Source organism: Crocuta crocuta, unplaced genomic scaffold, assembly GCF_008692635.1.
Source record: "Crocuta crocuta isolate KB4526 unplaced genomic scaffold, BGI_CrCroc_1.0 scaffold189, whole genome shotgun sequence".
Lineage (NCBI taxonomy): Eukaryota > Metazoa > Chordata > Mammalia > Carnivora > Hyaenidae > Crocuta > Crocuta crocuta.
In genome coordinates, this window is record NW_027551564.1 from 2,350,525 (window position 1) to 2,376,742 (window position 26,218).

Consider the following 26,218-nt stretch of genomic DNA (forward strand, 5'->3'; position numbering starts at 1 on the left):
AAAGAAGGCTTTGTATCTATGTAGCCTCATGCTTTCAAAAACCACATTACCAAAGCTACCTTTCAGTCAGGGTCTAAAGGGGAAGAAATTTAGAGTGTACAGATTATCAGGATCCTTTAAAATAAGGCAGGGCTTGTGGTACGGGGTTGAGGCACTCAGCTGGCTCAGCCAGTAGAACATGCAACTCCTGGTCTCCAGGTTGTGAGTTCAAGCCCCATGTTGGCTGTGAGATTAGTCAAAAATAATAAAATCTTTCTAAAAAGGGACAGGGCGGGGTGTGTGCTGTGTCCAGTGTGAAATAAGCCCACTGTCCCAATCAAAGGGGGGCACTGAGGCTGGGAGAACAGAGAAGCGAGGCTTTAATCAACGTTTTTGCAAGAGTGGTGTCTGACGGTCAGGCACACACCGCGGGAGGGGAGGGGCGGTAAGAGCAGGCAACGAACTCCTAGTTGCAAGGCCCGCCCCTTATTCCCCCTTGGCTGAGTACAACAGAGGTTACAGGCTTATTTGAGAGGCAACAAAGAAACTTCAGTTCTTTGGCACATGCTTATTGCAAAGCCCACAAAAAATAAACCCACGAAATGGAAATGGAAACAAGAACCAGGAAGTGCAGTGTCTTAAGGGTTTGGGACTCCATTGTGGGGGGTGGGGGGGGCAGGGGTTCATACATATTTCTGATAGGTTGTAAACCTATTGTTAGCTAGACAGCACAGCTTTTATTTGGTATTTCTGAAAATGAATCACGTCTCACAATTCCTACAGGAAATTTTTAAATAAAGGTAGTTGCTACAGCTAGCTTTAAAGAAAAAGAAAAAAGAACATTTTCTAGAACATACCCAATGTTGAACATGCTCTTTTTTTTTTTCAAGAGCAAAAGCATTTCTTTTCCACATCTTTTCCAATACATTCTTCACCACCTTTAAAACTCCTGTCGTTGGGATTATCAGTCTATTTGTAATTCCCGCATGGCCTTCCACAGGAGAAAGCCCAAACCAAGCAAAGGAGGACCTACTCACCGCTCCACTCCCACGGACCTCGAAGGTGCCAGACGCTAGCATATCCCGTGCTAGGACCGAAGCCCTGGCTCCCCACCCCCATTTATCTGGTGTGTTGATGACCAACAGTTCTCAGCTGTATCTATTTCCAGTAACTGCCTGGCCCTGAAGATCACCCCCTCACCCAGAGAGCACCACCCTACTCACGCTTCCGGTGATTGGTCAGCTAAAGATGCTAAAGGCATTGGGACACACTGAGGCCCTTGTTACAGGTGCGCTGTGGTCCAGCTTCCTTCATTCCCCTGGACGCTGATCTCGCGCACTCTCCAATAAACTCCCTGCACCTGCATCAGTCTTAGAGCCTGCTTTCCAAGGGCCGGGTGTGGTCTGAGGAAGCTGACTCTGATGAGCAGCTGGCCTGCTGCCCATAAGGGTCCCCCTCCCTGGTAGTGCAGAAGCACACAAAGCTGCAGACACAGGTAGGCAGGCGGTGCAATTGTTCAGAGCCTCACCGCGGGGAAGGGGAGGGGATCCGGATCCACATAAGGGGAAGGGAGCATGTGAGCTGATGCAATATATCAGACAGCTAGATGCACATGTCCAGGATCAACTGATGCTTTGGGCGAAGACAAAAAATAGCCGAGTGATTAACCAATTAAAACATAACTGTTCAAGCCAGAGGCCTCCTTAAGCAGTATATAAAGGCATCATCTTTTACAACCAGAAATTAAGAAAATTTTAGGATTAGACCCAGGACTGAATTTAAGAATAGCAGAGCTCCAGGAGAAGTTGTATTTTCCACCTCGACCCATTCACTACTCCAAAGTCAGGGCCCTGATTTGGAAGTAGTGGGAACTAAAATATGGGACAGGAGTATCTGAATGGATACACTGAAAAATCTTGAATCCTCATATTTTCCTAAGCCCTCTGGACCTGCAGAAGGGGCCCACTGCTCCCTGTTACAGGCTTGTGACAGACCTCCCTTTCTTAAAAACTAAGGGACTTCGCTTTCACGATTACACACCACTCTTGATCTACTCCCACCTCCTGGCCACACAGATCCATAAAGCTAAAAGGTCTGCTAACCAGTATATAAAAATACTTAAATTAGGTCAGGAATAAAAAAGTATACTATATATATTTACCCATAAAAATTGAGATTGATTTGATTCTTTTTTTAAATACATGTTATTGTCAAGTTCGTTAACATATAGCATATATAGTGAGCTCTTGGTTTTAGGGGTAGATTCCCATGATTCATCGTTTACATACAACACCCATTGCTCATCCCATTTTCCCCATTCCCCCCACCCCCTACCATCAGCCCTCATAGTTTCAGAAAGGAAGCAAACCATAAGAGATTGATTTGATTCTTGATAAAGCAAGAGTGATAAGGTAAGAATCCTACTGCTCTTTAAGGAGCTAACTCTGTCACCCTAACTCACTGACAAGTTTTCCCTAAGATAGAGTAGCATGGAATCAATGAGCAAGATTGCAAATTCAGGTGGGTAGTATTCCTCTTGTAAAGCACACAGGCCAAAACTTGACATCCCCAGAGGTGTGAGCTAGCCCAAACAGAATACAGGATTACTACCTTCTCCCCACTATAAATCCTGAATTCAGAACTTTGCCATTCAAGGATTCAAGACTTGAGGTATAAACTCTTGTAGAATAACTCAAAACTGTAACATGTACTTTTCCGCAGTCACCAAATGATGCAACTGATAGTTTCAAGTGAATCACTTAGCTAGATCTCTGTGTATTTCCTAAATCCAGCAATATATAAGAATCATAGTTTCTTAAAACTATAGCTATCTGGGTACTTACCTAACCGGTCAGGCAGATTCTGAATCAATGGATCAGAGGTAAGTCTTGAGCAGCTATATTTTTTTCAGTTTCCAAGATCATAGTGATGCAGAGCCAGATCTGAGATCTAGAAAACAGCCTCATGCTCCCATCTGAATGAATCTTTCTTTTTCTCTCTTTCTCATCATGCACACTCAACTTTTTTTTTTTAATGCCCATTAAATGAGATGTAAAACTTGAGCTTGAAGAGATAGTTAACTTGTGTCATCAAAATACACTTAGGAAACATGACATATTTACATAGTCAAGAATTGAGGAATTCATAACCCTCCTAAATATCAAGAGTCTACTGTATCTTAGAAATTGTGTTTAAGACTGCAGTGGTGGGGTGCCTGAATGGCTCAGTCCATTAAGCATCCGACTTTGGCTCAGGTCAGGACCTCACAAGCTTGTGAGTTGGAGCCTCGCATCAGGCTGTGTGCTGACAGCTCGGAGCCTGGAGCCTGCTTCAGATTCTATGTCTCCCTCTCTCTGCCCCTCCCCTGCTCACTCTGTCCCTCTCTCAAAAATAAATAAACATTAAAAAAATTTTAACAAAAAGATTGCAATGGGAACCACATATTTAAAAATCATTAAATTTTAGAACTCAAATAGACTTGGGAACTCATTTAGTCCAACTCCTTCATTTTACAGAAGAGAATTTACAGAAGAGTATTACTGTTAACATATTAATATATTTTTTCACATGGCAAATGAACTTGGAAAGGTTTATTTTACTGTACTTTTTTCAACTCTCGTTTTGATGAACACAGCAAACTCCCAAATCACTACAGCCTCTCAAAAATACTAAAACTGATCCCTGGAATCCATCACACCAGTGAGTCAGTAAATAAGGAGCCGATTTCATCTTGAAAACCCCTTAATTGGTAGGGGTGCCTGGCTGGCTCAGTTAGGAGAGCATGGAACTCTTGATCTCAGGGTTTTAAGTTCAAGCTTCATACTGGGTACAGAGATTACTTAAAAAAAATTTTTTTTTTAATTTTTAAAGACTCTCAGTTGACAACCATGACTTCTTTCCACCTGTTGAAATATGTCAGTTGCTCTGATCATTTATAAAACCTCTCATTTGAGAGACAAAGGTGTATCCTAGAAATCAAGTTGAAGAGTCTTGATAGATTATTGTTTTACTCTAAGATAGAGCATATTCTAAAACAGAGTGGATCACGACACACCTTTGTGGCTCAGGTTGACTTTCAGAAAACATTCAAGGCTTCTCAGTGCATCTAAGCACAACATGTAACTTTCTAATCATAACAAACATAATGTTCAAAAATAATACTAGTTATTTGTTTTCAAAAGAATTCTATCTCAAGTGAAACGGATATAACATTTTTTGTAGACATGCATACATTGCTTCATTTGTATACACCACTGGGGTGCCTGGGTGGCTCACTCTGTTAAGCGTCTGACTCTTTTATTTAGGCTCAGGTCATGATCTCCCGGTTTGTGAGATGGAGCCCTGCATAGGACTCCATGCTGACAGACAGAGCCTGCTTGGGATTCTCGCTCTCCCTCTGCCCCTCCCCTGCTCATACTCTCTTTCTCTCTCAAAATAAACAAATAAACATGTTTTTAAAAAACAAAGTATAAATACACTGCAAAATGATACTAGTCCTTAAAAGTTATCTTTAAATGTTTAATGCCTAATTGAGGACACTTGTGACCTTAGGTAGCTTATAGTATGTCACTACTTCTATATAGCAATACTCTAAAGAAATGATGTCAAGTTCAGACTAAATTTGTTCAAGGCAAGATTCAGTATGAAACATATCCCAGATCACTTTGGACATTTTTAGCATACATATGAAGCTGGCCAGGGACAGAATGCTCACAACAGATCTTGTACTTAAGTCTGTAGCGTTGTGGTTTGGTCACAAACCTGAAAGCACATTTAGATAGCATATGTCATTAGTCAGCTGTGCTTCAGACGATGGGGGAAATAATACTGAACAAGTCAGTGAACTTCCCATTTGTAACTGATAGAGAGGTAGAACCAGATCTGAAGGGATCGGTTTGAAGGGAGATTACTTCTTTTACTCATCAATTCATTTATGTGATAATCCTATATTAAGCACATTCATTACAAATACAAACTAGGAACTTAAATCTGGAACTTTCTGGTGATGAGTTAACAAGTTAATATAATGTAGTCTTGTTTGACTGAGATTTACTAAGCTGGAAAAAGAAAAGTTTTTAGTTCAGGCTGAAAATTGACTTACAGAAAGGAAAAAAAAGATATTCTCAGCTAATTATTCATATAATAGAAATTATTGAAACAATTACTTAGGAACTGTAGTGAGGATATCCTCTGAGATTTTCTAAATACGGAAAATAAATTGCCCTCTGAGTCTAAAGTCAAAACCAATTGCAATGAGTACAAAATCAACAAGGACTAGATCATATGTAAAAGAGATAGAAAATCTTAAATGCCAGCACAATTCCAGAGGTCATTTGAATATATGATCAACTCTTGATTTTTAGGCAGTACATAACCCATTGGAGCATTTGGGGAGAGTAACTAACTCACCCTGGTTAAGCTATAGGGTCACGTCTAGGGGTAGCAGACAGGAAGAGATCACGAGCCTCATTTAATTTTAACAAGAGTAGCTCTCTCCAGATTATTTTATTCCCATCAGCTGTCCTCAATGAATTATATACAGTATTAATTAATTTTCTTTTTTTTTAATTTTTTTAATGTTTTATTTATTTCAGAGAGAGAGAGAGACATTGTGAGCAGGGGATGGTCAGAGAGAGAGGGAGACAGAATCTGAAACAAGCTCCAGGCTCTGAGCTAGCTGTCAGCACAGAGCCCGACGCAGGGCTCGAACCCACAAACCATGAGATCATGACCTGAGCCCAAGTTGGATGCTTAACCGACTGAGCCACCCAGGCGCCCCAGTATTAATTAATTTTCAACACAAGAATAGTAGGTAGAGGTTTGGAAAGTTTTTTTTAAATAGTGACGTAAGACAATGTGTACCCTCCCTGTTACTGATTTTAGTAATTTCATCTTATACCTGAAATTTCAAGAGATGGTAACTTTTTTCTATCCCATCAAATTTGCTAGTTATTAATTCCTGAACCATATCAGAAGAAATAAATACTGTATTCAGGAAAATCAATGGTATATACTATGCCAGGAAATTTTTAAAAGAAAATAATGGTTCAGGAAAAAATAGATCTCAATATCACATTACACAAAACTTTTTATTCTAAGTATATTAAAGCAAGTATTTGGAATTCATGTGATAATATTTCTAGTTCAGAAGTTTCTTTCTACTCAGTCAACAACTTAACTCATTCCAAAAAATCTCTAACCTTGCTTAGGCTGTATAATTTATCTAAGAGCATTCAGCTCTCAAAAAGCTGAGTGTCCCAAATGTTCATGTTTGACAAAAATGGCAAAAGACAAAGTGCTCAATCTAACAATTTGAATTTATTTTTCCTATTCAGGAATGAGAATTTAAAATAAAGGGTTAGTGCCATATGGAAAAATCCTTGAGCACCGTAGGAAACACCTACGACATTTATAATACAATATTGTGTTACCTTTTATTTACCTCCCTCATCTTTCTCAAAAGAAAAAAAAAAGTTGAAAGAACTCACAGAAAATGACCTCATAGCATAGTAAGATTAAGAAATGGAATTACAAAATACAAACTATAAGAAGAAAGCAAATATTCCAAAAACATATTTGAAGGTAAAATTCATCTGTGACCTTCCTGAGAGGTAGGGCTAACATAGGAAACATAATCAACTACATCAGTCCTTTGAACATAAAGGTGGGAGCACATCAGTTTCTTCACTAAAAGAGTAAATATTATTATTATCTAGGATTTTATATATATACATTGTGTGGCTCGCTAGCTAATGTTCTTGATGACAGTTTTCCAACAAATACAAGAAGTCCTTATTAAATCACTCTTGTAACCCCGATTTTCCAGAGAACCTATCTTGGAGATAAAAATACGGTCATAGCAACAGTATCCTCCAAATCCATCCCAGTTGAGAGAACGCAACCCATTTCAAATTTCTCAACAAGAGAAAAGTCCCCAGGAAGGGCCTTCTTGGCTGTAATTTCATCTGCATCATTTTCTTTCTCTTCTATTCTGTAGTGATAGCTCCTATCATTGCCGAAGCCAAAAATGGCATCTACATCCGTGTAGCTCACAGAAGTGGCCATCATACTGTCAAGGACACCAACATACTGGTAAGACTCATCGACATCCAAGTCAGGGCTTCCTCCTATTATCAGTGCTGATGTCTGTGCTGAGTCCGCCATCCCCCATTTCTGCAGAACTGCTGGCACTAGAAGTGATGAATGAAGCAATGGAGATTTATGGAAAGTGTTTATTCTAATGTTTACTGAGACTGCTATTGTATTCCCTTTACTTTAGAACACGTGCACTAAGTCAGAGGATAAGATAGAGGATCACCAACCCTCTCTAACTCTGGCCTGTTTTCTTTCAACCGAATGAAAGCATCTTGACTTCTCTTAGGATATTTCTTTCTCAAGAGGATTCAGAGAACTCATGTAAATAGATACCCCCCAAGGAACGTCCTCTCCTGTCCGCCAGACATGGGTGGACACACCTAAACCCTAGCATTTCCCCATTGACATCTCCACATCGGCTTACTACCTTCAACGTAAGTATTTCCATCTCCACCCCAAACTTACTTTTCCCCTAATCTTCCTCATCTCAGCAACTGGTACCTTCATCTACCCAGTTAATCAAGCCAAAAATGTGCAATTCATCTGTAATGCCAATTTCCCTTGTCTCCTGTATACAATCCCCAGTAAGACATATGAGCATTATCATGCACAAAGATATGTTAAATCTGACCGTTTCACATTTATCCTTCCCTGAGAGCTTTCTAGTTGGTTTTCCTGCTTCTGCTGCCCATTCCCCACGCAGCAGCCAGAGTGATCTTTTTAAAAGTGGTTCGGTCCTTCCCTGCACTGCAATGAAAGAGAATCCAAATTCCTTACCATGGCCTATAAATCTTCATGTGATCTGGCCCTACCCACCTGTATCATTTATCTATTGCTGCATGACACATTTCCCAAAAACTCACTGGCTTGAAACAATATTTATTACCTTGCAGTTTCTGTAGGCAAAGGATCCAGGTGTAGCTTAGCTGGGTCCTCTGCTTTGGGGCTCTTCAAGCTGCATTCAGCGTGTTAGATAAGGCTGCAAGTCATCTCGGTGCTCCACTGGGGAGGAGCCTCTTCCAAGAGCATCCACATGGTTGCTGGCAGAATTCAGTTTATGGTGGGCTGTTGGTTGAGGACCTCAGTTTTCTACTGATTATAAGCCAACCCCCTCCCCCCGCCCCAAGCCCACCCCTAGTTCCTTATCACATGGGCCTCCCTAGGGGGCAGCTCAAAATTCTGCAGTTTGCTTCACGAGAGGGAGTGAGTCCAAAACAGGCAGAGAAAAGGGGAGTAAGAAAAGGTCACAGTTTTTCACAACCTAGTCTCCGAAGTGATATTCCATCACTTGCCATATGCTATGTGTGAGAAGTGAGTCACTAAGTCCACCCCATACACGAGGGGAGGGTCTTGCACAAGGGTGTGAATACTAGGAGGCGAGAATGCTTGGGAGCTATGTCAGAAGCTGTGCACCATACCTGCTCTGACCTCATCTCCCAGCTCTCTCAGCTTTGTTCCTCAGGCTCCAGATACACTAGCCTTCATCCTTTCCTTTGAATATACTGAGCTCGACTTTACCTTAGGGCCTGGCCCTACCTACTATCATCCTTTACCTGGGAAATATTTTCCTTAGATCCACATGGGACCAGTTACCTCAGGGGTGCATGTCTCTACTCAGATACTCTCCCTTTTCCTGAACACACTAGCTACAGGTATCACTAACCTCCGGTCCCTCTCTATCCCATAACCCTGTTTCATTTGGGGCTTAGGACTGAGTCACTGAAATGGTCCCTCCTTCTTTCTAGACAACTAGAAACAAAACCAATCAAATCAAGACAAACAACAAAAAGTAAAAAACTTCGAGCTGGCCAAATTAATGGGTAGACAGTAGAAGGAGTTCCCAAAATTATGAAGCATTATATAAATTAAGACCAGCCAGTCTTTTATCTAGTCATAAAATTCATGTTGACTTCTGACACTATCATGGCAACTGACTGGACCCAATGCAGCCACACAGCAAGAAGAATGTAGAAAATACATTTCAGGATGTTTTTCCCAAATTAAATATATGCACAAATTAATAATTTACCACTGAACTTGAATTTTCCATTCATCCCCAACATACAATCAAATAAACGTATGTTTAAAAAAAAGAGAGAAAAAAAAAAAAAGAAAAAATGACCTCCAGACTGCAGGTGTTGGTATATGTGTTGCAAACAGGAATAATTTCAAGTAAAACAAGTACTTCTCTGAGAAACGGGCACTTTTCAAACTTAAAGCAGTGAGGAATCCAGAAAGTTTGGTTAACTATGAGAAGTTCTTACTTCATGGCAAGTCAGAGCAAGCAGAAAAGTCAGAACTATTTCATAAGATTTGCACAGTGGCTCCTTACAAACTGAAAGGACTATTTGGCCATGATCTATGTACTTCCCAAAACAACAACACAAGTGATTACAGCACATGCCCAACAGTGATAAGGATGTTTTTATTACTCAGGGAATTGACTTCAAAAAGCTTCAGGTTTCGTTTGCAGAATTGAAGACAAGATTGAAACCAGTAAATAAATATTTGTTTAGTTTGTTCTTTTTGAGTGTTGGCGTGAGAGTGAGGCCAGTTAGAAAAGGTTAACACGCTGATTGCTACGGTGTGACCCGAACCGGCTGACCTGGCATTGCTGTAGGAGGCCCAAGGCCACAACGAAGCATACGAATCCTTGGAAATACAGCCACAGGGTTCATTAGCAGGACTTTCAGCACCGTGCTGTGAAATGGCAAGGACTGCTTCAGTGTATGTTTTGCGGCCGGTCTCTTAGTACAACAAAACAGACTTGACATTGCTAGGATTCGTTTACCTGCTCAAACTTTCAGGACCAAGCATTCAAGAAACTTTATGAGAGCAAACAAACTGCCTTCCTCTCCCCACCCCCACGCCATATACTGGCAGTCACAAAATTGATGAGTGACTTCAGGGAACATTTTGACCGAATCTAAAGACCAAAACCCAAAAAAAGAAAAAAATTCAAATCATACTTTTTCCTATTGCCTAAAGATAAATTTATCCTGAAAAAGAGAATCAAACATCTTGAGTTTAAAAACAAAAACTTGACCAAAAAAGTGGAAGAATATACCATATCCTTTGATAGAAAGGCAAAAATATCAACTAGGATTTTTCTAAATTAGTTTATAAATGTAGTTGAATTATAATAATCATGCACATGGAGCAAAACAAAACAGCAAAAATAACTATAAAATTTCTGAAACAATAATGGTCAATGAAGACTAGGCCTCCTTAATATCAAGTCAATTATAAAGCTACAGTTATTATAAACAATATGGTTCTATTATATAAACATACAAATAGATCAATAAAATGGAGTCAATATTGCAGAAATAAATGTAAAAGTGCTTAATATTTGATAAAATATTCAAATAAAATTCAAATTCAAATTCCTCTCCATTCAAATCAATGGAGAAGAAAGTGTTCAATAAAAGATGTCAGATACGACCAGGCAGCAATCTAGGGAAAAGATTTTTGGACTCTTTACTTCATAACTTCCATTAAAAATAAAATCCCAATTCATAGTTAAATATGAAAATAAAACATTAAGGGCAATAGGAAAAAAATATTGAAAAAATTCAAGTTATCTTTGAGCAGAAAAATCTTTCTAATGTTGCTAAGATGTCCAGAATTAAATTTGATGATGTAACAATAGAATAGTTCTACATAGTAAATATATATACATATATATAATAAATCAAGTCAAAATGCCAAACACAAATTGGGAGTAATGTCTGTAATACATGTTTACAATGAGGAATAGTCTCTAATAAATGGTGTTGGGGAAATTGTGGATAGCCACATCCAAAAGAATGAAACTGGGCCACAGTTTCTTATACCACACTATCTTATACCACATACAAAAATTAACTCAAAATGAATTGAAGATTTGAACATAAGACCTGAAACCGTAAAATTTCTGGAAGAAAAACATAGGCAGTAAGCTCCTTTGTGTAGGTTTTGGTGATGATTTTCTGAATCTGACACCAAGAGCAAAGCAACAAAAGCAAAAATAAACAAGTGGACCATATCAAACTAAAGAGCTTCGGCATAGCAAAGCATCAACAAAATGAAAAGGCAACTATTAAATGGGAGAATATATTTGCAAATCATGTATCAGATAGGAGGTTAATATCCAAAATACATAAAGAACTTATATAACTTAATAGGAAAAAAATAATCTGATTTAAAAAATTGGCAGACAATCTGAACAGACTTCTTCCAAAGAAGACCTAGAGACGGCCAACAGGAACATGAAAAGATGTTCATCATCATTAAACATCAGGGAAATGCAAATCAAAACCACAGTGAGATACCACCTCACACCTGTTAGAATGACTATCATCAAAAAGATAAGAAATAACAAGTGTTGGCAAGGATGTGAAGAAAAGGGAACATTTGTGCACTTTGGGTGGGAATGTAAATTGGTGCAGCCACTGTGGAAAACTGTATAGAGGTTCACTAAAAAACTAAAAATAGATATACCATATGATCCAGAAATTCTGCTTCTGGGTACTTATGCAAATAAACTAAAAACAATAATTCAAAAAGATATATCCATCCACATTTATTGCAGCACTATTTACAATAGCCAAGATACAGAAACAACCGAAGTGTCCATCAATGGATAAATGGATGATGAAATTGTGGTATGTACATGTATATATATATATATATATATATATACATATATATATATATAATGGAATATTATCCAGCTATAAAAAGGAATGAAATATTACCATTTTTGACAATATGGATAGACCTTGAGAGTATCATGCTAAGTAAATAGGCCAGAGGAAAAAAAATACCATGCAATTTCTTATATGTGGAATCTAAAACAAACAAAACAAAAACAAACAAGCTCATAGATACATAGAGCAGACTGGTAGTTGCAGGGTATAATGTGAGAAATGTGGTAAGAGGGTATTAAAATATTTTTTAAAAAGAAAGAAGGAAAAGTGGCATTCCTGAGATAGGCTGCATATTCTTAATAGGCAAGGAGATAAAAACACGAGGTACACTTATTTATTATGTGTTGTGATAATAGTTTGTGGAAATGTTTTGTAGAAAACGCTTTTGAGACACCATATCTACTGGTAAAGAACTTATTTTAGATCTAATCGTCATTTAAATGTAATAAAGAAAAAGGAATTTAAGTCAAAGGTAAGTTATATAAAAATAAATAAAAATTACTAAAATTGAAACAAAATTTTTAAAAACAGTATTAAACTTTACCTTATAGAAACACACCTAGAGATCTTACGGTCATAGATAGTTAAACATAAATGTGGTTCACTGAAATTTTATAGCTATTCTGAAAATATTGCCTTATATATGTTTGTAAAGAGTAAGGTTAAAGATTTTAATCTGTAGTTTGCCTAATAATCAGAGAGATCATATTTAAACAAATTTTTTAAAAATCCAAAAACAAACTAGGAATAATACTTGCAATTCACATTCAAAAACATCTAATTTCTCTGAACACCAGGAGCTTCTAGATATCAATAAGAAAAGACTAATAAAAGGTAAGCAAAATTTAGAAACAGACAAGAGTAAATACAAATGTCTCTTAAAAACATGAAAAGATCTTCAAATGAAGAATAATTCTAAACTGCCAATTGAAACTATACTGAAATTCCATTTGTCATCCATCAGATTGGCAAAATTCAAAACATTTGGTGAAGTCCCATGATGGCAAGTACATAATAAACCAGGAGTTATGTTGCCACCAGTCGGTGTGCAAATGAATCCAACATCCATGGAACACAACTGGCCGTTTCTATCAAAATTTAAATTTGTGTGTGTGTTTATTTATTTTTTGAAAGAGAGAGAGAGCAAGCTGGGGAGGGGCAGAGGGAGACAGACAGAGAGAAATCCCAAGTAGGCTCGGCACTGTGGGGCTAGAACTCACGAACTGTGAGATCAAGATCTGAGCCAAACCAGAGTCAGACGTTCAACTGACTGAGCCACCCAGGCGCCCCAGTATCTACCAAATTTAAATGCACATACTTATGATCCAGAAATTCTACCACTAGGAATTTATCCTATGGAAATACTTAGGCATTTGCAAAATGACGTTTATATAAAGCTCTTGCCTAGAGCACCGCCTATGTTAGTGGAAGTTTGGAAATTGCCATCAATTGGGCATTGCCTAAATAAGTGGCAAGTCATCTAAAGATGGCAGACAACACTCTTGCTTGTCTATCCAAATTTTATTTTGCTATTAGGCCATATTTTTCTAATCCTCTCCACAACCCCAGGAGATTAATCTTGAAGATCCTAAATCAATCATAGTCATTTCATCCATACAATAAAATCTCCAGACTACTGTCTCTGGAGGAAACCAATGGCTGGGGGATGAGGTTGAAAGATTTGCTTTTCTCGAAATACCCCTTTGAACTATCTGGATTTGCAACAAGGACATGTATGTATTAAAAAAAAAAAATCATAAAATTTTTATATAATTCATCCTCCATTATTTACTTATTTATTTTTATATGTTTATTTAATTTCAGAAAAAGAGAGAGAGAGCACGAGCAGGGGAGGGGCAGAGCAAGAGAGGAGAGAATCTCAAGCAGGCTTTGTGCTGTTAATGCAGTGCCTGACCGGGCTCAACCATGAGATCACGACCTGAACTGAAATCAAGGGTCAGACACTTAACTGAATGAACCACCCCAGCTCCCCCATCCTCCATTTTTTAATTTAAAAAACCTAAGCCTAAAAATTAAATTTTCACAGATTATTAAAACAGTAGTAGAAATACAACCTAAGTCTACTGCACTCTAGCTGTAAAGTGAGGTACAGCAAGGCTCAGCCTTTCTGGAAGTGAGGTTTGCTGGTATTTGTTTTAAGAGCATCTCTTCACTCCCAGTGAATATATAGAATGGTTTAGAGGCTGATGACTACAAAATTAGGCAAGAAAGTTCACATTCTGTCTCTACTAGTCCTACCAGCTACATGATTTCAGGCAGATAATATACTTACCAGAACCTCAGCTGATTCATCTTCAAACAGGCTAATAAGGAAATCTCAAGATTGTGAGAATTCAATTAATCTGTTTTATTTTTATTTTTTCAATTTTATTTAAATCCAAGTTAGTTAACATTTAATATAATAATGGTTTCAGGAGTAGAATTCAGTGATTCCTCCCTTACATATAACACCCAGTGCTCATCCCAACGAGTGCCCTCCTTAATGTCCCTTACCCACAAACACACCCCCCCCTCCAGCAACCCTCAGTATATTTTTTGATTTAAGAGTCTCTTATGGTTTGCCTCCCCCTCTGTTTTTATTTTTCCTTCCCTTCCCCTATGTTCATCTGTTCTGTTTCTTAAATTCCACATATGCATGAAATCATATATTTATCTCCCTTAGCCCTGTGCTGAGCTTTACTCAGTGCTCTAGTAAACATTGATTATTGTAATGCATTCATTGAAGTAAGGAGATTTTTTTTTTAGTGTTTATATTTGAGAGAGAGAGAGAGGCAGAGCCCGAGCAGGGGAGGGGCAGACACAAGGGGAGACACAGAATCCAAAGCAGGCTCCAGGCTCTGAGCTGTCAGCACAGAACCTGAGAGGGGGCTCGAACTCATGACCTGAGCCAAAGTTGGACACTTAACCGACTGAACCACCTAGACATTTAACCAACTGAGCAACCCAGGCACCCCTGAATTTTTTAAGTGTTTATTTATTTTTGAGAGAGAGAGAGTCAGAATGTAAGGGAGGGAGAGGCAGAGAGAAGGAGACACAGAATCTGAAGTAGCTCCACCAGACTCTGAGCTGTCAGCACAGAGCCAGACATGGAGCTCAAACACACAAGCGGTGAGATAATGACCTGAACTTAAGTTGGATGTTTAACTGACTGAACCACCCAGGTTCCTCCCAGCCACCCCTGAATTAAAGGAGATTAAATGAACTTTTGGTTCACTATTTCAGGAATTTTTCAGCATTTCTCAAAATAATCAAAAACACCACGCCAGCGGCCATAAAACTGAGGTTGATGTGACTTCTATCGCATTAGCAAAAGGAGAGGATTCTAGGCAGTGTTTCTCATACTTTAGCTTTGCGGGAACATTAGAACAACCTACCAAGCTTTGGAAAGTACTGCTGCCTGGGTTCCATCCTCGGAGATTCTGGTTTAAATGTTTCCGGCTACATCCTGGGCAGCAAAACTTTACAGGAAGTTTTGAGGTTCTCAAGACTGAGAACCAAGGGCCTAGGCTCTTCATTAAACCACTTGCTATTAATGTAGTCGTGGCTGCTCTCATCACACCGGTAGAGGTTTTGAAGGTTTATGCATTTCCCCCATAGATGAGAAGTTTCATCAGAGCAAGAATGATCTCTTTATTTTCCTCTTTCTATTCTTTCTTTTTTTTTTTTTTTTTTACCTCTGCCTTCTATCTTCCCTTTAGATTCATTGAATACCTGGCTGAATCTCAGTCTTCTCTGGTGATCGATCAGCTATTAAAAATGAAAAAGTCGGGGCGCCTGGGTGGCTCAGTCAGTTAAGCATCCGACTTCAGCTCGGGGCATGATCTCATGGTCCGTGAATTCGAGCCCCGTGTCAGGCTGTGCAGTGACAGCTCAGAACCTGGAGCCTGCTTCGGATTCTGTGTCTCCCTTTCTCTCTCTGCCCCTCCCCTGCTCATGCTGTCTGTCTGTCTGTCTCTCTCTCAAAAAGTAAATATACCTTTAAAATTTAACAAAAACTGGAAAAGTCTTACAGTGCTGGAGGCCTCCCTCCACCAAAGTCTTCCTCCTCAGGTGGGAAACCTCTTGATGAGGATCACAGTCAGGTGTGGCACGTCCGCCACATTGCTCCCGATCCTTCTACAAGCAAACATTTTGGAGAGGGGTTCCATTCCCAACCAAAACAGTCATGTTCCCTGTTGTTCTTCTTTTCTTCCCAATCATTTTCAACTTTGACTGGACAAAATAGTGCCCACACAAAACCATGCCCAGAAAAAAAAACTTTGTTTTTGCGTTCAGACATTTATGGAAGGAATGCAACACATTAGAAGACCACTGGATTTGAGGTGAGGACAGGGGTTCAAGTCCTGTGCTACCATTTACCACTGGGGAGTCACTTTGCACCATAGGTAGGCCTTCATTTACTACTTCATAAGGCAGGTAAAGATGATATAGTATTGTTAGGATAATGAGATCACGTGTGTGAAAAGCACTTTATAAAATATAAAGCACTTTTCAAATATGAATTATGATTGTGAAAGGAATAAGGGACAACCCTAAGCATCTGATGACATTCATTGTATGCAACAATTATTTGGCATCTCCCATGTACAATAAAAATATTTCCCTTAGGTCTTTCCTTATTTGCCTAATATCAGATTCTACATCCCTGTCTAAAATTTAACTTGGTTGTTTTTATTCCCAACATTGTAACAGGACTCAAATTTGTCATCTAAACTCAAAGCATGCCCTTTTTCCAACAAGCTCTCTAGGTGGAGGACATGATATAAAAAGCAAAGTGAAGGAAGCTGATAGGTACCACTCGTTCATCCATTCTGCAGGAGTGTGCTCCTGAGAGCCCACCATGGCCAAGTGCTATCTGTGCTTGAAGGAATGACCAGGACAGATACTGGTGCAGCTTCAGCCTGGCAGGGGAACATGTGATCAATGTCTTAACTGGGAAAGATGGTGATCATCAGCAGGGCACTCCACACAGGTAAAGGCTGTAAGCATTCACTAGCCCAAACAGAGCTGGGCAGGACTGGTGCCTGGGCATGGCGAACAGGAAGGTCTGGGCAAGAGAGAGCATGGTTCGTTAGAATAACTGAAAGATGTTCAGTGTACTTGGAATGTATGAGGGAAAGTGGTTGAGAGAAGAGCCTGGGAAGGTAAATATTAGTCATAAGCCATGGAACCCCAGTCAAGGAATTTGGATTTTATCCTAAGGGCGTTGGGAAACCATTAAAAGACTTGAAACAGGAAAATGATATAATCAGATTCCTAGGGGTTTTGTCTGTGGGTTTTGCTTGGTTGAAATGTGGCATGCACATTTAAGAGGAGAAAGAAGGGGGAAGGGGACCGGATGTAATGCTCCTGAGGAGAGATGTTTGTGACTTAGTCGTATGTTAGCACAAATGGAGTTTGAGAGATGGAAGGGAACAATCTTCATGAAACTCAAATCTGATCGTGTCACTCCTAACTTTGAAACTCTTTAGGGGCGCCTGGGTGGCTTAGTCGGTTAAGCGTCCGACTTTCCCTTAGGTCATGATCTCGCGGTTCGTGGGTTCGAGCCCCGCGTCAGGCTCTGTGCTGACTGCCAGCTCAGAGGCTGGAGCCTGTTTCAGTCTGTGACTCTCTCTCTGACCCTCCCCTGTTCATGCTGTCTCTCTCTCTCTCTCTCCTGTAAATAAATAAAACATTAAAAAAAAAGAAAAGAAAAGAAACTCTTTAAACTTTTCCCATTGTTCTCAGAATAAAATTTCAAAAAACTTTTAACGTGACTTAAAAAGGGCACTTTGTGTTTTGGCCTCCTTCCCCTCGCATGCTGACCTCTCCGTTCCTTTTATGTATTAAGTTCTTTGGACCTGAGGGCCATCCCACACAACCTACCCAGAAACTTCACACAAGCCAGGACTGGTGCACTGAGCAATGAATGAAGTGGCTGATTTAAGAAACATGGAGGAAGTCAAGTCAACAAGACTCGGCGGGGAGAAGGACATCAAGGATAAAACAAAGTTTTCTGGCTTGAGTGACTGGTTGGTTTAGGGAACATTTGGAAAGGAGGCACAGTAGACGGTTCAATCTGCCTTATATTGAGTTTGAGGTGGTTGTGAGCTATCCAAGAGGAGATGCTAACTAGGCAATTGTTCTTAAGTGCTTAGCATATGCCAGATTCCATGCCAGATGCTCTCACATGTATCATCTCATGTAATAACTAAAGCCAAAGGTAGATCAAAACAATTAACCACATGACCTAATATTAAAGTAGGCTCTACATGAATTATGGTAAGCTGGACTATGAAAAGCCTATACCTATTCATCCAGGGAGATGAGCATTTTATCCTGAAGGAGTTAAAAACTGTAACGATTGAGTCACTTCATTTCCAAAGTCCTATGGCACGATTATGGGAAGACTTAAAAAACAAAAATAAGGATAGATGGGCTGGTGAGTAATTTTATTCCCATAGAGTAGCTTTAGATGGTCCTGGTCTTTTGCATGAGTAATCACAGAGCTCAGTTTATTTTAGGTAAACCCAGCAGAAGTAAAGAAGAAATGTCCTACAACTTTCCCTCCAACGACAGCCTTCAACCCACATGACCTTCCACACCAATTTCTGTAAGGGCTTCCCCTTCCTACCTTTGGCAAGGTATTAAAAGCCAGATGTGTCAAGTATTTCTCGCACCTAGTTTATACATGTTGTGTATCTTTATTGTGGGTCTAGGTGCACTGTTAGCTTTCCAGAATACATTTCCACTGTGCCGTTCAACCCTTAGATTCTGGGTTTCCCAGCAAAAGGACTAAGTTCTTCACTCCATAATAGTTCAGAAAAATGTTTCTCAAGGTATAATCTGTAGCCAAGCACATTGGGATCAACAGAGCCAGTTTCTTAAAACACAGACGTGGGCCCTTGCTCCCCATCTAAGTCAGCATTTCTCAAAATGGGGCCCCAGAGTCTGCATTAAAAAAAAAAAAAAAAGCTCTCTAGGCGCTATTTAATCAAACTAAAGTTTGAGAATGTGCAAAAACACATTCAAATGGAAAAATGTTTTAAGTATGGTATATAATTCTCATTACAGATTTTGCTACCACAAATAGTTATGGAATATTTCCTCATAGAGAAGTAATACGACAGAACAATAAATTCATTAAATAGGTAAATAAAAATTTGAATCCTCAAGTAAAAACGAGACTGTTTTAACCCTCTGAATTGGACTCCATGAAAGAAGGCTTTAAAAGATTTTACCCACTTACTAGAGTAATTGCTAGAGAACAGAGTTGTAAATGTTTTACACAGCACTACTCAATACCAGATCAGTATTCACTGATTACAAAAAATAAGCTAAATGAAGGGGGTACTTTATACATAAGATGTTTTATTGACAGGTGAGAAAATTTATGTTATGTTAAATTACAGAGTAATTCCTAAGTTATGAGGTTTTTGTTATTAGATTTTGTTTTCTGTTTTGTTCATTTGTTTGTTGTGTTTTGGCTAAGTGCTTTTCTAAGAAGTTTCCTAAAAGGAATGGCAGCATTGACTGCATGAATTAAATTCTCAATTATTACTAAAAAACTTTTATCCAATGCCTGTATCATTACTTTCAGAAAGATTGTGTGTGAGGGTTTACACACGCACACATACACACGCATATATATACACATATGTTTAATATATACACATATATGCAAAATATAGAGAGATATATAATAAATTCTCAACCCAAATAGGGATATTTCAGTGTGGTTAAAACTCCTTTGTTTTCCAAGACAAATACTATTATTTTAAATTTTTTTTTTTTTAATGTTTTATATATTTCTAGGAGAGAGAGAGACAGCGTGAGCACGGAAGGGTCAGAGAGAGAGGGAGTCACAGACTGAAACAGGCTCCAGGCTCTGAGCTGGCAGTCAGCACAGAGCCCGACGCGGGGCTCGAACCCACGAACTGCGAGATCATGACCTAAGCGAAATCGGACGCTTAACCGACTAAGCCACCCAGGCGCCCCAACAAATACTATTATTTTAAAGATACTGGACAAATGGAGGTATAAGAGACTAAATCCCCACTTAATTTGTATTTCTTAAATTTGAAAAACAGAGGAAAAATCATTTCTGTGAACTTTTTTATTCACAAAGCTGCAGTCTTTTTGTTGTTTAGATACCAAAAGGTTAATTTGTAAGTACTTTTCTTTTGCAAACTGAATAGAAAATTCTATTATCCATCAATTAAAGGTAGGTAAGAAGTAATAGACATTGGACAGAAGAGAGATACATATTATGCACGCAAGGAAAATTAAAACTTGGATGTTGGGGAAGGGGGGGCGTGTGCTTTGATGTACAAAAAAACCATTGTTCATGTGGTACAAAATCTCCCCAGTACGGAACAGAGATAAAAAGGAGGGAGTTTCTAGCAGATCAAGGTCAATTGAGATCTATGAATAACATAAATGCTATTATTCTAGTACCAAATCGAGGGAGTTGAGCAGAGGATGGTTATGTGGCAGAGTGTTTTATGTCACTTTGCATTAGATAATGAGCATATTCGGCAAGATTCCTAAATACTATCCAAACTGCCATAGATGAAGCTTTAGGGAGCTTGAGAGAACAAATCAAAGAAGTAGATGTGAGGCTCAGCAAAGTAATAAGGATGTTCAAACAGTGCAGCAAGTTTACATATTTGCAGGCATCCATACAATCTCACTCTGCAGGAAATAGCGTGAGAAAGGATTTCTTAGTTGGATGGCTAGTGGCTTATTTTGTATAATATCGCCTTCCTCATTATGTTTCTAGTTTATTATTTAGAAGAGATGCAGACGGCAACACCTTCCTCTTGTGTCTAATTTAGAATACAAAATAAGCTGTGTCTCCTTTCTTCAGGGAAACAGTGAAAAAAATCACTAAGTATCATTCCTTTTTCAAATTAATCTACCTGAACACTTGTGATCTCTTTCACCTAAGTCTTGTTGAAATATATATTTATTGAATATATTGAAATATATTCATATAAAAATATTTTTTCCTATTTTACACTGCAGACCCATATCTTTTGAAAGCATAGTATGAGGAGTTGATAAAATGAAAAAGACAAAAACGGAAAGAAAATGAGAAGAAAACAGAAGACTTGTAACTAGTAACAGTAAACTAATCCAACAGAAAATAGGGAGAAAACAAAAGAAAGAAGAAAAAAAGAAAGTAAAAGCTAATATAAAGGTATTGGAGGGATGCACCTGGGTGGCTCAGTCAGATAAGCGTCTGACTCTTCGTTTCAGCTCAGGTCATGATCTCGCAGGATTTGAGTTCAAGCCCCACAATGGGCTCTGTGCTGATAGTTCAGAGCCCCGAGCCTGCTTCAGACTCTGTCTCCCTCTCTCTCTGCCCCTCTCCCACTCTCTCTGTCTCCCTCTCATCTCTCTCTCTCTCTCAAAAATAAATAAACATTTAACAAAATTTCAAATACTAAAAAAAAAGGTAATTTTGAGGGGGAGCCTGGGTGACTCTTGATTTCGGCTCAGATCATGATCTCGTAGTTGGTGAGATTGAGCCCCACATCAGGCTCTGCTCTATCTCCAGCTTGGGATTCTTTCTCTCTCCCTCCCTCTCTGCCCCTCCCCTGCTCTCTTTCCCTCAAAATAAATAAACATTTAAAAAGTTTAATTTTTTAAAAGTAGCCTTTACAGTAATACACTTTTAACTAACAGACTGTATATCCATCAACCCACTGAGGCATAGGACCTTTATATAAAAACACTGAAAGCTCATAAAAAGTAAGCACTCTGCAAGATTAGCTCACGAATGACATCTTAATTTGAATGTAGCTGGCCATATATATTGAGCTTCCACCACTCAGACCCCATTTCAAGCTTATCCATCCATTTATGTAACAAATATCGAATGCCTTCAATTAGGCACGGAGAATACGGTAGTGAACAAGACACCAAATTACCACCCTCACAGAGTTTCTTGTTGTAACATTCATTTTGGTGGCTACAGTGGGTTGGATAGGGTTCTCCAAAGCTACAAGCCTACTCAGGGGCGCCTGGGTGGCTCAGTCGGTTAAGGCTCCAACTCTTGATTTCGGCTCAGGTTTGTGGGATCGAGCCCCACATTGGGCTCTGTGCTGACAGTGTGGAGCCTATTTGAGGTTCTCTCTCGCCTTCTCTCTCTGCCCCTCCCCAGCCCATGCATGCTTTCTCTCAAAATAAATAAACTGAAAAGAAAATTCAAGCCTACTCAGAACCTGTAGAAATAGGGCCTTTATAAATGTAACTAAGGATTCTGAGATTAAGTCACCCTGGATCTAGGGGGTACCACCCTAAATCCATAGTTCATTGTCCTCCTAAGAGGAGGAGACACAGAGAGAAGGCAGTCATGGGAACATGGCGGCAGAGATTGCAACGATGGGGCCACAGGCCAAGGAAGGCAAGAACTGCCAGCAGCCACCAGAGGCCAAGAGGGAGACATGGGACGGTTCTTCCCCAGGGCCTCCAGAAGGAACGAACCCTGCTGAAACCTTGATTTCAGACTTTCTGGCCTCCAAAACTATGACAGAATGAACTGACTTTGTTTTAAACCACCAAGTCCATGGCTATTAGGACGGTCCTAGAACACTAATGCGGTGGTGTTAATGCAAAACTCAGCATGCAGCCTGCAGCCTCTCACCACAGAGTGTCACCGAGCATGTGTGTGCCCCGGGGAAACAAAGGTACAGATGGGTGCTGCCTTTAACAAACTCCTAATAAGGGGATCAAAGAATGGAGGTGAGTTCGCTAAAAGGTTCACAAACTATTCAGGTTTGCAGAAACTTTGATAATGTCGAGAATCATCCAATTCATTTTACAGCTGAAGAAACTGATGTGATCTGTCGTTTGGCTTCCCTTCTCCTCTGCCTCAAGTGAGATGCAGATGGTCTGTCCTATGTCAGGCAGGAAGTCTCTGTCTGGCTGACACCCTGAATGATTCAGCTGGATTTCCAGAGGGGCGGAGGGGATATTTCTTGCCAGAAAGATGGTAACTATAAAATCCACTTACTTTCCAGTTATTCAAGAGTATCTACTTTGTAAGTCACAATGGGGGAAGCAAGAAATATAAACTTCTGTCCTAGGAAAACACATACACAATCTCAAATATGATACACGTCCTATTTAAACTGTAAGTAAAGTCAAACAAGTACCTTTGTGGTTCCCTGGGTTGACACTAAAGACTCAAAACAAGGCAGAAGAAAAGAAAACTTTAGAACATTTCCATCAGTGGCATTTAAAACAAGGGCAGGACTTTGCCATCTGACTTATAGCAGACTAATTCTACTTAGGAAAACCAGACAAGGGGCACCTGGGTGGCTCAGTCGGTTAAGTGTCCAACTTCAGCTCAGATCACGATCTCACGGTTTGGGAGTTCGAGCCCCACGTTGTGCTCTGTGCTGACAGCAAGGAGCTTGCCTGGGATTCTCTCATTCTCTGCACCTCCCCTTCTCTCTCTCTGTCTCTCACTTTCCCTCTCTCTCTCTCTCATCCTCTTTCTCACTTTCCCTCTCTCTCTGTCATCCTCTTTCTCACTTTCTCTCTCTCTCTCCTTCCCTCCCTCCCTCAAAATAAATAAATAAACATTTAAAAAACAAGGGCAAACCCTAACTAGTTTACCTCTAATTGGATTGTGATCTCCACTAACTAACCGCCCTCCCAAAACCAAACAACAACCTCTCCAAAGAGAGTACCATCTAGACCCTCCACAATGTTTCATAAACCTTCCCTGTTAGATGATCAGGCACACCCAGATGGAGAACTAGGATTAAAAAATCAAAATAGAAACAAACGCAGTTGTGATTCAGGTATGGAAATTATCAAACACAAACATTAAAACAAGGGCAGATTCCCCTCCCACCCCTCCAACTCTACCACGGATAGTTCACAAAGTATCACCGACAAACTTGCAGTGCGTGAAACTAGAATGGGGCCTGGCCAGGAACCTTGGTAACTCAGAAATGGGCTTCTCCTCAGAAGAGGTCATCTGTGAGGAGAGACCTTGAATAATAGCAGGGAAATCTGACTGCCGTCCCAGAGGCTCATTCAGTACCCTCAGTGATAACTCACATGCAGCCAGGGCCTCCCCAAATCTCCTAGAGTCTTGAATTGTTGCATAGCCTTTGAATTTTTTTAATGTTTATTTATTTTTGAGAGAGAGAGACAGAGCTTAAGTAGGGGAGGGGCAGAGAGAGCGAGGGAGACACAGAATCCAAAGCAGGCTCGGGGCTCTGAGTTGTCATCATGGAGCCCGATGCAGGGCTCAAATTCACAAACCATGAGATCATGACCTGAGCTGAAGTCAGACGCTTAACCAACTGAGCCACCCAGGCGTCCCTGAATTTTTTAAGTAAAGCTGAATTCTGTGCAAGGACAGGCGTTATGGTAGACTGGCTTTGTGGTCAGGAGAACATCACCAGAGAGTCGGCTATGAGCTGCAGTGCACGCCGGCCGCTGACAGAGACTGCAGGAAGGAAGAAAATGGAGATCCCGCATAGATTTAACTAATATTCCTTTACTTTTATTCATCAGAGGCTAGGGGAGAACATGGAAGAAGGACTGTGAGAATTTCAGCCTCCCGCTCCCATCTTCTCTTGTCCCCATGCGCAGTCAGTCACAAATTAAAGAACGAATAAAACTAAGACAACCCTGGAGCACCTGAGTGGCTCTGTTGGTTAAGCAGCCGACTTGGGCTCAGATCATGATCTCACAGTTCATGGGTTCAAGCCGCATGTCAGGCTCTGGGCCAACAGCTCAGAGCCTGGAGCCTGCTTTGGATGCTGTGTCTCCCTCTCTCTCTGCTCTTCCCCCCGCTTGTGCTCTCTCTCAAAAATAAACACTTAAAAATTAAAAAAAAAAAACAAAACAACTATGAAGAAGCCTCCCCATTACCTAATTCAATTTATTTTCTTTGGTCTTTTCCCTCTCATTTCTTCTTCTCAGATTCCCTCCACGGATACTGCATTTTATCCTCTTCCCTTAAGGTGCCCTTACAGCTATGCATATTCCCCCAAACCCCAGCACAGGCCTGTCCCTGTGGTAACAGCCTCTGGAACCAAGATAATCAAGTGGGAAGGAAAGTAAGGGGGTGCCCAGCTTCTCCACCGGCAGCATCAAGCGTGCTCAGAACGCAGGCAGGGGCTCTGACCCTGGCCAGTGCCCACACAGGAACGAACCATTCTCTCCACTGCACCGAGACACACGGCAGGCTTGGTTCTGGCCACGTCTGTGCTCAGTGTGTCCTTGCAGCCTAAAAAACAAAGGAGAGGGTTTTACTCCCTCTCTGCCTTCCCATAATTACTTGTAGCGGGGAAGTAGTTAATGCAGTTTTCCGTCTCTTGGCTCAGAGTTTTCGTTCTCTATTGGCACCTTCTCATCCCAGGAGACAATAGCAGGTTGTTTCCGATGTTTGCAGAAGGATCGTGTTCTGGCAGGCAGGGTTCCAGTCAACAAGCTCGACATCTTCTGCAAAGAACGTGAGTGTGCCGTGTTTGAACCTGACTTTCAACCTGATTTGTATAAAGACAATCATCCTAATCACAACCTGCAACTGTGTTAGGAACTTGCACAAAATTGCAAACAAAAACCCTCCTAAGAGAGTCCTGAGGGAGAAGCAAAGAAAAAGAGGAAGGCCAGAGTAGGCAAGGGGTACTGAAGTCCTTGGACCAAAATGCTTGGGGCTCTCTTCGCATTACCTAGTTAGTAAAAGCCCTTGTCTTCCTCATCCCTCTGACCTGGCAAGCAGTCTTAAACAGCGATATTGGGTAATCTTAACCGCAGCAATCGCCCCAGACCAGGAGCCTTCCTGGCAGGAAAGAAAGAAATGTAAAGCAAGGGGCGCCTGGGTGGCTTAGTCGGTTAAGCGTCCGACTTTCGCTTAGGTCATGATCTCGCGGTTCGTGGGTTCGAGCCCCGCGTCGGGCTCTGTGCTGACTGCCGGCTCAGAGCCTGGAGCCTGTTTCAGTCTGTGACTCCCTCTCTCTCTGACCCTCCCCTGCTCACGCTGTCTCTCTCTCTCTCCTAGAAATAAATAAAAACATTAAAAAAAAAAAGAAAGAAATGTAAAGCAATGGAGGCTCCCTACTGGGGCCTGTGGGTCCCTCCTGAGCCAGCAACTGCCCCGTGAGGCCTCAGGTCCCCCTCCTCCACCAGTGGCCATTCCACTGACGGCTAAGCCGACTGCACCACGTAGAGAACCTTCAGGAAAGGCTGTGCCAGGGGGACAAGAAAACTGAACTAAGAGAAACAATCATCAAGTCCTTCCTATAGTCACAGTTCATAAAGCACAAAGCATTTTGGCCTGCCGTGTCTCAAAACTTTATGTGAAGAAGACAGATTTTTAAGACAAGGAAACACACTCATCAAGGCAAAGAGACTTGCCAGAGGTCACGTGGCTAACCAACAACAAAGCTAGCTGTTATAAAATGAACTTTCTGGAGGAGAAA

General features: G+C 40.4%; 1 long non-coding RNA gene across 9 annotated transcripts in view; it reads right to left on the bottom strand.

The window, feature by feature from the left end:
* The window catches only part of LOC144219959 (uncharacterized), a 131,646-nt gene that overhangs the window by 100,526 nt on the left and 4,902 nt on the right, over positions 1-26,218 (bottom strand). For 4 of the 9 annotated variants that reach the window (XR_013331554.1, XR_013331552.1, XR_013331555.1 and 1 more), the window contains 2 exons: positions 25,143-25,238; positions 24,255-25,023 (listed from right to left, as the gene is read on the bottom strand). The exons of 1 other annotated variant lie outside the window; for it this stretch is intronic. This is a non-coding gene — a long non-coding RNA (uncharacterized LOC144219959). 4 more of the 9 variants (XR_013331553.1, XR_013331551.1, XR_013331557.1 and 1 more) reach the window with 4 other exon arrangements.